The sequence below is a fragment of the Diabrotica virgifera genome, chromosome 1 (genome assembly GCF_917563875.1).
Source record: "Diabrotica virgifera virgifera chromosome 1, PGI_DIABVI_V3a".
In the NCBI taxonomy this organism is placed as follows: Eukaryota; Metazoa; Arthropoda; class Insecta; order Coleoptera; family Chrysomelidae; genus Diabrotica; species Diabrotica virgifera.
In genome coordinates, this window is record NC_065443.1 from 203056413 (window position 1) to 203069135 (window position 12723).

General features: G+C 33.6%; 1 protein-coding gene and 1 non-coding gene across 2 annotated transcripts in view; one reads left to right on the forward strand and one right to left on the reverse strand.

The window, feature by feature from the left end:
* Nucleotides 1-12042, reverse strand: part of LOC114331928 (nonsense-mediated mRNA decay factor SMG5) — a 122294-nt gene extending 110252 nt beyond the window's left edge. The window contains exon 1 of the mRNA XM_050646335.1: nt 12036-12042. The gene's annotated coding sequence lies outside the window, so the exon portion shown is untranslated. The remainder of the gene's footprint in view (nt 1-12035) is intronic.
* LOC114331930 (U6 spliceosomal RNA) lies at nt 2483-2589 on the forward strand. The gene has a single exon (XR_003652723.1). It is a non-coding gene; the product is annotated as a U6 spliceosomal RNA (small nuclear RNA).
* Nucleotides 12043-12723: the final 681 nt, after the last annotated feature.

Below are 12723 nucleotides of genomic sequence, written 5' to 3' on the forward strand. Positions count from 1 at the left end.
CATAGAGAAATTATCAGTGTCATTTTGACAAACCTGCGTCAGATTTTCTCTAATTTGTTCTGTCATCTTTATTGATATCAGTCCAGTGCAGTAGTGTGTTAATTTAAGAATTCGTTATAGTTGTTTCATAGGAAAATAATGTTTATTGATAGTTATTTATTATATTTTTGTTGTTGTTGTATAAGTTGTTGGCCTGTTTGAAATAATAGATTGTTGTTAATTGTGTTTTAGTTCAGTTCTATGTAGGTAGGTAAGTATATTTTACGTAAAAACATTTCGAATTCTAATGCGAGTATAAAGATTTAGGAGAATATTTTATTTTTAACATATTATCAATAGTTTAACGAAATGGGAAAAGTTAATCAAACGACAAATAAAGCGAATAATTCCAAGAAAAAGTCCATTAAAAGCCGTGCCAAAATTATGAGAACATCGAAATTGGAGCCACCACAAATTTTAACAATGTAAGTACCTATGAGAAGTAATCTACTGTTGTCATACATAAAAAAAGTGTGAAAAGTTGTTTCCCATGAAAATGAAATTCGTAATAAATCTATGTTTAGGTACAGAAATCCTGACTACAGTACAAATGCCAATTTTTTTTAGGTAGATATTCATAGTCCTGTCGCCAAGGGGGTACAACGGCCTCCTTTATTCAGATGGTCTTACCCAAGATTTTTTTATGTATCTTGACCCGTAGAACACGAATTTGTTGGGTAACAGTTGATCCGGATGTCGATAAGATTGTTATAAACAAAGAACTTGAGGAATTACATAACAGCGATTTCTCGCAAAACAAAACATTTTTTTTGTATTTTTTGGGTCATTCTAAGCAAAAACTGTTCTGACAAGTTTTTTCGTAGGATGCATGGTTTTCGAGATAAACGCGGTTGAACATAAAATCGAAAAATTGCAATTTTTGAACCCGAAAAAATTTATTTTTGCTAAAGGTGATACAGTAGCGATCAACAGGTAGCAAAAACGCGTTCCAAGATTGCGGCTGTAATTTTGAATATTTTTTCGAGATATTTGGCACACGTATTCGTAATAAAATAAAGAATGGCGGTACAGGGCCCAATTTGAAAAATATATTAATATGTGGAAATTACTCTGTAATTAAATACAATATTAAAAAAACGAGCCTGTACCGCCATTAAGAAGAACAAAAAAATACAATTTCTTCAAATAAACTTTTTTATCCGATACCTAGATTTTGTGTAATTTTGGAACTACTAAAATTTTTTATTTCATTAGTAGTTCCAAAATGACACAAAATCTAGGCATCGGATAAAAAAATTGAAGAAAGTGTATTTTTATAAAAAGTGCAGGAGCTAACAATGCCGAGGAAGATCTATCAGGCTGCATCTCACTTCCCGCCTGTCCAGCACGGTAAAATTCGAACAAAGCTTAGTTCCGAATACTCAGATTACGAGTAGAACTAATCAAAGTAATAAATAATCATTCCATGAAGTACGACTTAACCTGGTAGATTTCCCTCGGCCTTCTTAGCTCCGGCAATTCGTTGGCTTGCAAATTTTAGAAGCCACAAACCACGATTGGTTTAACCAGAAGACTAGTTCTAAGTTTTATTTTATTTTTGATATTGTTAATATTAGAAGTAAAACTTTCGTTCGTCTTTAGCAGATACCGCCACGGCATTCATGCCATCATTTCGTTGTGAACCGATAACGGTAGCCCGAATTTTAGTAGTTCAAAGAGAATGAAATATGCACCTCTGATGGGACCCTAAGAAGGGTTAAAGGGTGTTCTAGAGTGCCTTTGGCGCTCTATGAACTAAATAAAATAAGACTGCTCTCGTTTCGCTTCACAATGAAATTATTATTTATTATTATTTTTTCGTACAAATACCTATGTTAACATAAAATTTTCACCCATTTGGGTTTATTTTTATAAATATTTATTTACTAATAACAAAATTGTTTTCGGTTACTTCCATTTAGCGCGCCTATGAGTTAAATTGTCAATAATATTAATCTTACATAATGTCAAAGATTACCAATGTTGCCAAAGTTTATGATACTATCTCCCGAAGTTATATTTTATTGCTACCTGTTGATCGCTACTGTTTACTCTTAATAAATTGTATTATTTTAAATCACTCTAATGAAAGCGCGAATATACTCGAGCGCCATCTACCTTGTGGTAGTTGGAACATATGGACTAAAAATGGCGTAATAATTCTAATTTTTTACATGTGAATTAATTTCGTATATTTCCAGACATATTAAAGCAAGTTTGATTTCTTTGTATAATATACTTAAATGTTAGTACTTATTTAAATAAAAATTACACTATGTATAAAGAAAAAAATAGAGCTAAAATTGACACTTTTTCTCAATGTAGTTAAACCATTATATCAACAGATGTCGCCACCTGAGTCAATTAATTGTAAGCTCTTATAAACTGCCACTACGTTTTTTGATATTTTTAGTACATATACGGCATTAAAATTATGTTTGTCGTACTCGCTTCGGCGGTACATATACTAAAATTGGAACGATACAGAGAAGATTAGCATGGCCCCTGCGCAAGGATGACACGCAAAATCGTGAAGCGTTCCACATTTTTTGATGATTTTAGGTTTTAATTATGTAATTAACAATTTTGTTAATTTATTAATTTTGCCATTTATTGGATTTTAAGTTAGTTTTTCAGATACATGACACGAGAATAAAAGATCTGCCATATAGAATTTCTAAGATCTTGTTTGTCTACAAGAGATTAAACTTTTCGACAGTTTCTGTCGGCTGGGAGCGTGGCGTCTCCTGTAATTCAGCTACTTGAAGGCCGGGTTTAGTGGATGGTTTGAGGTCGGGAGCTCTGGTGTAGGATTTCCTACGTCGACCGGGTGTCCACACTAAGCATGGCGTCGATATGGGCATCCTGGAGGAATTCGGGATGGCCAGGTCAGCCAAGGAGGGGCGAACCGGGCCAGGGAGGAAACTCAGCAGCCAAAAGTCCCCGCGTCGTGCAGTAGTGGGATCGCGCCTGGGAGTGGGACTTCTGCGTCAGCCCGACCAATATAGCTAGACCTGGACCCTTTTTTAATTTTTATTGTATTCATTTTCAATTTTAATTGATATTCATGTATTTTTCATAAATCTCAACACTATAACCGACCAATATGGTTATTCATGGGTTATTATTTAATAGGCATAGTATATGTGTTATTATACGCTTTTTACCGGTTGGATCGGCGAAGTCACTAAAACCGTGGATAATATATTAACGTCTATTTACATTGCACGCGAATGATCCGAGTTCAATTCCCCACCGGACTGTAATTTTTTGTTTTTTTTAATCCTGTAACTATTTATCTTTAATTATTTTGAATTCTGAATGTTATATCATTTTTAATATTGTTATATTTAAAAAACTAAATATGTATATATTTACTATATTTTAAATATTATCTAAATATACAGGGTGAGGCAGATAAAGGTCCAATTAGAAATATCTCGAGAAATAATGGTAACTGAGTCATGGAAATTGCAATTGAAAGGTTTTGAAGAGACATCTATTTAATGAAAATAATTTCATTTATTTCCTACTTCCGGTTATACCGGAAGTTGCTTACAACTTCGTTTTTTTAATGGCACACCCTGTATATTTTAAGACTTTCGGATTCTCCTCGATGGCTTCTTTCTTAAAATATGAGGTGTTCATATTATACAGGGTAGTTTAAAAGATAATTACGTTTTTTAAATAAATTTTGTAGCAATTTTCACACCCTGTAGAATTGATGTTCAATTGATTGTTGAAATAGTCTACTATAGGTAAAGATTATCAATATAGCGAACTGTTTAATTTTAGTATACAGGGTGGGTCGAAACAAGGAATGAGCGTTTTCTTAAACGGAATACCCTGCATTTTAGTATTTTAATGTAACTGCTTTAATTTGGGAGTTATTCGTGATTCTTTAAGCCAAACTACGTTAATTGCAACAAAACTTTTTTTTTATTATCTCCCTTTATTGACAATCAGATATAAAACAAACATCTATAAGTCAATTTGTTGGTCTTACATTAAATTAAATTATTGTAAATGTGGTGACGTGGAGAGGTAAACATCCAGCGATGTTTCCTCAGTTACCTCTTAGGTCGGAGGGCCAGCTTCTTCTGAGTCTTCTATTGTGGACAGGTTGCAGTAGTGGATGAAGTAGTTGATTAGGATGGTCTTCTAGTTTGTTGTGGTGTTTTCTGTTGTTTTCTCGGATGACTTCGGCTACATATGGAATTTTTAGATCTTTGTGTAGAGTTTGGTTTGATACATACCATGGTGCCGGTGCATTAACTATTGCTCGAAGTATCTTGGATTGCGCTCTCTGGATAATCACAGTATTGGATTTGCGTTAAATTTTATTAGGTTGGCGGTGAAAATATTCAATGAAAAATAATTTTTCGAAAATAAATACATATTAATCTGGACTGATCTTTAATTTATTAATATTGGTTGAAATAACAAAATACCTAAAATGATACTGGAATTAGAAACTACATTAGATTTGGCTATAGGGCTTTTCATTCACAGTCATTTGTTTCGAGCTTCTGTCATATGTCATATCTTCTTCTTAAAGTGCCTATCCGTTCCGGATGTTGGCGATCATCATGGCTATCTTGACTTTGTTTACCGCAGCGCTGAACAGTTCAGTGGTAGTCGTGTTATACCACTTTCGTAAATTTTGAAGCCAGGAAATGCGTCTTCTTCCCGGTCCTCTTTTACCATTTACCTTCCCTTGGAGAATCAGTTGGAGAAAGCCGTAACGTTCTTGATTTCTCATTACATGTCCTAGATATTCTATTTTTTTTTGTTTTGATGGTTATGAGAATTTCACACTCTTTCCCCATCATTAATATTAGGTTTATTCTAGCAAACAGTCAAACTAGTCGGAAACCGTCAGCAAACAGTTGGTCAGTGAGAGAACATAATACAGTCACCAGTGCTATCCCCTCTACTCGCGCTGGTCCACTATTCGCTGATGGTTTCAAACCGTTTGAAACTGATGCTATAACAAACCTATTATACACAGATTATACAAAATAACATATGACAGAAGCTCGAAACAAATGACAATCGATGAAAAGCCCTATTATTAACAAATTGTTTCAAAAGAGAGAAAATGAACTGATTGTTGTATATGTTCTATGTCTAATTTATGTCATGTCACTTGTCATTGTTGTATGTCTAATTTGTGTCATGACTTGTCATAAGCACAGAATAGGGAACAAATTGTTCCCTATTCTGTGTCATAAGGCACTTGGAAAATGCATTGTCATTGTAATGGGGCCTCGTGTTTAAGTCAATAATAAATATTTGTGTTTAAGTGTAAATCTGTGTTTTACTGGCCTAAATACACGCAACATTGATCACTACAAATGTGGACAAAATCACTCCCAAATGGATTTTTTCATCATAATATGATGATGCACGTGAATGGTAAGAGTGCAAAGAATAGTTAGTGAGACTGTGATCCAACAACTTAGTGATGAGCAAAACAAGAACAAGACCAAGACCAGGCTAGTCTTGGTCTTGGTCTTGTTCTTGCAAGCTTGGTCTTGCACTAGCCGGTCTTGTTCTTGGTCTTGGTCTTGCTGCAAGAGTCTTTCTGGTCTTGCTTTTTTGGTAGTAATAATTAGAACCAAACAATTTCGAATAAAATGTACATTGAATAACACAAAACATTCCAGGAATGTTCCTAGAAAGTACACATAGGACATTGAAAACATTCCTGGAATGTCCCCAAAAGCACATGAACGTGTCAGCTTTTTAAAGTGCTGTGTCAGCATTTTAAACATTCCTTGAATGTCTTGTTGGAACATTCCATGAATGTCTACGAATGTTCTTTGAACATTCACAGTATATTGTTTAGACTGAATGTCTTGTTGAAACATTCCATGAATGTTCTTAGGACATTCAAAGTATATTTTTTAGACATTCTCTGAAATATATCGTCAGTGATGTGACAATACCTCCTATATGTTTTTTCATGAGTTTTGCAGGAGACGAAAAACATTTTTTACGGTCAGCTCCTGTTTTCATACGTAAGTTTTGACTTGTTTTGCATTAAATAGATAGTTGAATTTACTACAAAACAAATCAAAAAATATATGAAAACACGAGGTGGCCCAAACAAGTTTTTCATCTCCTACAAAATTCATGAAAAAGCAGATAGGAGGTATTGTCACATCACCGACGATATACCAGAAGTACAGTAGGAAAAATGAAAGAATACCCATGAACGAACATATAAAACACGCTGTATTTTCCTGTCACCGTGTCACAGAAAAAACTGGTCAGCACAAGTACATGTAATAATTACTGTTACTTGCACTGGACAATTTTCTTTGTGACACGGTGACAGGAAAATACAGCATGTTTTATATGTTCATTCATGGGTATTCTTTCATTTTTCCGACTGTATATGTAGCCATACCAAATAATACATCCTTGATAAATATTAACATTTTTATTGCACAAAATCTTGTCATATATTTTTTTCCATAATCATCACTACGATGACGATTCATTGTATTGAATTGTTCATTAGAATTACAATCTGGTCATAACTCTGACCAATGAGCAATTTTAATTTAACCTAAATTACTACTGTTCCTTAAAATGAAGAGCTTACCCATAGCGTCTCTTATCTAATCTAACAGGCACACAAGCACTATGCTCTGCTTTTCTAACCGCACTATTCTAACATACACATGCACACAAGCATTATGCTCTGCTTTTCACTATCACTCAAACTAGTTCAAAAGGCTTTGTCCTCTTCAATCTTCTAGTTTGCCCAGTAGTATCCAGGAGCTGGATTTTCTCAATATTCTTGTAGGTACTTACGAAGTTGTTGCTTGTGACTTCCAACTTTAAAAACACATCCAGCTGTAAAATATTTATGTGCCTGAAGGCTTTTGTATGCTTTCATCTATAATATCTATAATAGTAATTTGGTGGAATGCACTTTATGGTAAAATCCAATTCTGACTGAATTGTATATGGATCTAAATCCCCAATTATTTTCAGCTTCAATAAATATCTAAAACAATAAAAGAAATAATGTTATTGCTTGCAAAATTCATCAATATTGATAAATATCAGAGAAAAATGAACATTGATAAAAATTGTTTGCCCTACCTTTCTCCAAACATCTGGTGTCTCCAATAATAATTTCCTTAAATAATCACTTTGCAGTGTGGTAAAGTTTATAAAGTTCACAAAATATAGCAAACGAAATCCAAAATATGACGATAAACATTGAAATGATGAAATGAAATGATATTACAAACATAACCTCTGTAACCTGTATGTGTATGCCATGCCAACCAGAACCAGAAGTCACGTGGTTTGGATTGCCTAAATACCTATACACGCGCAGCAAATTTGAAAGTGAATGCAAATTGAATAGTAAATGGCCTCTCTTAAAATATAGGACATTGGTAGTATGTTCATAGAATGTCTTGTGGTAACATTCCACGAATAACTTAATCAGATATTCACCGAATGTTCCTTGAATGTCCAGTACATTCAAACATTAATAGAACTTTGATAGTACATTCCTGGAATGTTTTGTGTTGTTAGGGACATTGATCACTTACAAATGTGGACAAAATCACTCCCAAATGGATTTTTCATCATAATATGATGATGCACGTGAATGGTAACGGCCGGTTTCACAAGGTAAAGTTAACTTGTGGTTAAGAGATAACCTCAAAATTACCCCAAAATATGCATTTCAGTTTCATAATTGTTACCCTTCTGGGTATACCCATAAGGGTAACCCACTCCAACCTCTGGTTAAAAATTCTGTGAGTTAACCATACTTCGCCGTTGACCTGAAACTAAAACGCATATTTTGACGTAACTTCTGGTTATCTCTTAACCACAAGTTAACTTTACTTTGTGAAACCGGCCGTAAGAGTGCAAAGAATAGTTAGTGAGACTGCGATCCAACAACTTAGTGATGAGCAAAACAAGAACAAGACCAAGACCAGGCTAGTCTTGGTCTTGGTCTTGTTCTTGCAAGCTTGGTCTTGGTCTTGCACTAGCCGGTCTTGTTCTTGGTCTTGGTCTTGCTGCAAGAGTCTTTCTGGTCTTGCTTTTTTGGTAGTAATAATTTGAACCAAACAATTTCGAATAAAATGTACATTGAAATAAATAAAGATGTGAAGAATGAAACTATATTTTTGCTTTAAAATTTTAACAGAATGTAGAATGCAGTTTCAAACGGATACCAATTTTTACATTATAAATTCACCTAATGACCTAATTATTTCTCTCTATATAAAGAGATTAGAGTATATTTTTATAATGGTAATGTTTATCAGTAGGAAAAACCTGCATTTACACAACCCTTGTTGCAGTTGCCGGCCTTCGGTTGTGTCACGTTGTGTTTTGCATGCTGTCGATACCTGCCGCCTGCCTTCAGACCACGTCTTGAGTCTGGATTACTGTTTATTGCCTCTGTATTTTAATAAAATGTTAAAGAAAAAGAGCTTCTTAAAGGTGCCACAAATGGTCGGGGAGCTTCAATTCACGGATTTTACGAAAAGGGATAAACGGTTTATAGTTGTTAACAGATAATGATCTGATCCTTTCACTCGAACACTTTAGTATTTATCCTACGAGGGTCAAATTTAAGAACATAAATTAAATTTTTTTAAGAGAACACAAAAATCAAACATTTTTTACTCTATTTAATCATTATTTAATATAATTAACTTTATTTTTATAAACTAACTAAAACATACTTTTTAGTAAATGCTTACATATTTACCATACCTATTTATAGACCTAATACTATAACATAATAACTAAACCTAATGGGGAGTTATAAACGCTTAATTCTGTAATTTGTTATCTTGCACTTCTTTAATTTTATTTAAACTACATTGCTCTCGTAACACGAGTTATTCGCACTTTTTATTTTCACATATTTTTGGATTGAATACCCATTATGACATATAAAAAGTTGAAAATATTCGGATTTGGGTAGTAAAAACTAGAATTTAAAACACACTGAAATGATGCGCATGCATTTCAAGTGCGGCACATATACTATTTGTAGTACTGGCCCTTTCTGGGGAAAACCTAAATTCTTCCAAATAGTTTTCAACTATGAAATCAGTAAAATTCTTTACGCGTGTGTCATCCGGGATTTTCACAAATAATTCAACTTCTAACTTTCGTTGATTGTAAAAAATTAATCCAAAAAATAATTTTAAAAATTTCCCAGTATCGGAATTTTTGTCATTATATTCAGAAACTGAACCTAAGCTTTGGATTTTGCGATACCAAGCTTGACACATTACAATCGACAACCAGTTATTTTTTATTCAGGCCACAATGCTTTCACAGCATTGTGAATCCCTTTTCAAAATCTATTATGATATTTTTTGTATTAATTTTAAATTTAACGACCTACATTTTTACTCGATTATGCGAAAAGAATTGAAATAAGTGTCAGTATTTTTATTAGACAAAAAAGCGAAAACTACTGGTACATAAAAACCGTTTTTAATTGCATTTTTTTTAATGGATTACCCTATCTATAATTACATTTTTTTGTCTTACAAGTAATTTCAATTGTCCTTGAACTGTCGCCGTTTGAAAACTTGTCTTCTGGACACTTTGAAGGTTGAGAAAATGCAGACCGTTTGACTTAATCAAAACGACTTAAAAATATAACCAAAATATTATGTATTTTAAAAATTCGATATTGTTTAAGGTTTCTTACAAGGTCAGTATATATTATATTGAACTAAAAAAATAAAGTTAAATAATAAAAAACAATTTTTCTCAAAAAAGTGCAAGAGTTTTGCAGGTTGGTCTTGGTCTTGCGTGGTCTTGCAAGGTTCGGTCTTGGTCTTGGTCTTGTTCTTGCAAGCTTGGTCTTGGTCTTGGTCTTGCAACCAAAAGGCGGTCTTGGTCTTGGTCTTGGTCTTGCTGCAAGACCAAGACCAAGACCGCAAGACCAAGACCAGTCTCGCTCATCACTACCAAACAACCTAATTTGATTTTGCTGGATATCGAAATAAAAAGCGAAACGGAACTAAAATATCTGAGAAGCCACAAAAAATCAAATAATCGGTGTTCAAAGATGAGAAAAAAGGTTTATGTATTCGGGGCAAAACTAGTAGAAAAAGGGGCTAAAACACCAACGGAAGTCCTAATACAATTCGGATAAATATTATTACTAAATATTATGTCTAAAGAAATGGATATTAAAATACTTGAAAAAAATTACAGGAAATAAGTTAAGTAAAACAAATACTAAAGCATAAAACATATACATATCTTGGACATCTCGGAATATCTTGGACATATTACATTTGGAGAGAGATACAACTTGCTCCAATTGATTATGCAGGGAAATATTCAAGGAAAAAGAAGCATAGGGAGACGCAGAATATCATGACCGCGCAACCTGAGAGAATGGTACCGATGTATATCAAATGAACTTTTCAGAGCAGCCGTCTCTAAAATCTGAATAGCTGTGATGATTACCGACCTCCATCGCGGAGATGTCACTTGAAAAATATCAAGAAGTACTATATACTGTCTACTGTATTCTGCATTGCAAGTTTGACACTTTGGAAGTTTGGAGGTTCACTGTTTGAGAAGAGATATGTGAGTATACCTACAGTGTCCAACTCGTAGACGTGCAATAATATTTTGGAGATCTTCTACTTTTGACCTACATGGGTCCGTCCACTATAACTTTTCCCATGCGGTACGATTCATTTTCAATCAAATTAAGTCAAAACAGAAAGTGAAACGTACGCCGATGTGTGTAGTATATAGTATACAGTATACAAAATGTATATATACATCGACGTTCGTTTCAATTTATGTTTGACTTAATTTGATTGAAAATGAATCGTACCGCATGGGAAAAGTTATAGTGGACGGACTAGGTATATGTATGTCACTTTCAATGGTTCTACTTTTAGAACTAGAATCATTCCCCTCCCGATTCCACTCACTTATATAACACTTTATTTTTAAAACAAACTTTCAAATCGCTAGCGGCTTTCCGGCGCTTGGTTTCTGAGGCGTAATTAAAATTATTTTTAAAAACTAACCTAACTAACTAAGATAAAGAAATATAGAAGATCATGGATACTGGAAAATCCCAGAATTGGATTTGGTAAAATAAAGGAATAGAAAGAAATTAATGAGATGGAAAAAAGGATGAGGATAAAATTATTTTCACAAACTAACCTATCTAAGATAAAGAAGTAAAGAAGATCATGAATAGATACTGAAAAATCAAGGAATTGGAATTGCTCAATAATGCATGAGGCAAGACCTCACCCTAAAAACAAAAATAAGGCTCCTTAAATGTTACGTGTACTCAGTGCTTCTATATGGAGTAGAAACGTGGACATTGAAGGCAGAAACTTTATCGAAACTTCAGGGTTTTGAGCCATATGGTTGTACAGAAGGATCCTGAAGATACCATGTTGTCACCAATGAAGAAGTACTACGGAGGATGAACACAGCCGCAGATTTAGTCAACATCGTGAAGGGTCGTCGTAAGCTGCAGTACTTGGACATATAATGAGAAATTAAGGCAGATACGAGCTACTCGAATGCATTTTACAAGGTAAAATTGAAGGAAAACCAGGCCCCAGGACGAAGAAGAATATCCTGACTTGCTAACCTGAGAGCATGATAGAGAAAAACCTCAACACAACTATTCTGTATAGCAACTAACAAAGTCATCATAGCCAGAATGCTCGCCAACGTTCGGAACGGACAGGCACCCTAAGAAGAAAAAATAATGGATGGAAAGCCGAACTATACATACGATTTTTATGCGAAATGAGCTTAAAAAAATTATTAAAAAAATAAATAAAACTTTAGTTAATTTATTGTAAAGTAACCTTTGGTTAAGCTTCTAGCTAAAATAAGTGAATCACTTATTTTCTTTTTATAAGTATGATTAACATTATTTCTATGTTGATATGTGAAATAAACGGAAATATTTAATTGAAGTAGGAAGAATGGACCGATATAATGGATTTATTTAAGATAAAATTTACGTTATCAATAACTTAAGAATAGTCTGTATATTTATAGTGATACGGGCAGAAAAATTGAATCAATGATTTTCAGGCCCGGATTTCATTTTTCGGAATTGAGTTATTTAGACAAGCACGTTCCAAGTCCATTTTCTCAAAAAATATCAATTTTAATTTTTTACTAAACAAAGAACAAACATATTGTGATGCATTATTGGTATATTAAAAATCTTTTTCTTATAGTAAGTGTAGATTTTTAGAGAGGCACTAGTGGATATCAGTGAAGACATTAAGTTAAATAGACACGCTGTGTCTAGGTACACGCTAACGTGTACGCAAATAAAAAAATTAGGTACACGCTTAAACGTCATTAAGTCAATGACGTCATTATTTAGCGTGTATTATGACTGGGTATTTTGGTACACGCTAATTTGAGCCGCGTGTATGCTGTGGTATTAAGTATCTGTAAGTATTGCGAGTGTCAGAGTGTGGTTAGAATTTGTCTAATCGCGTTATGTTTACACTTTAATATTGATTTGTAAAGAGTTTCCTTATGTTTTACTTGTTTAGTGTTTTTTTTTAATTACTATGGAGTGTGGACAATTATTTATCTCTTTTAATGAGTTTAACAACATTCTAAAACAGTATGAAAAAGATAATAGACAAAAATTCGTGA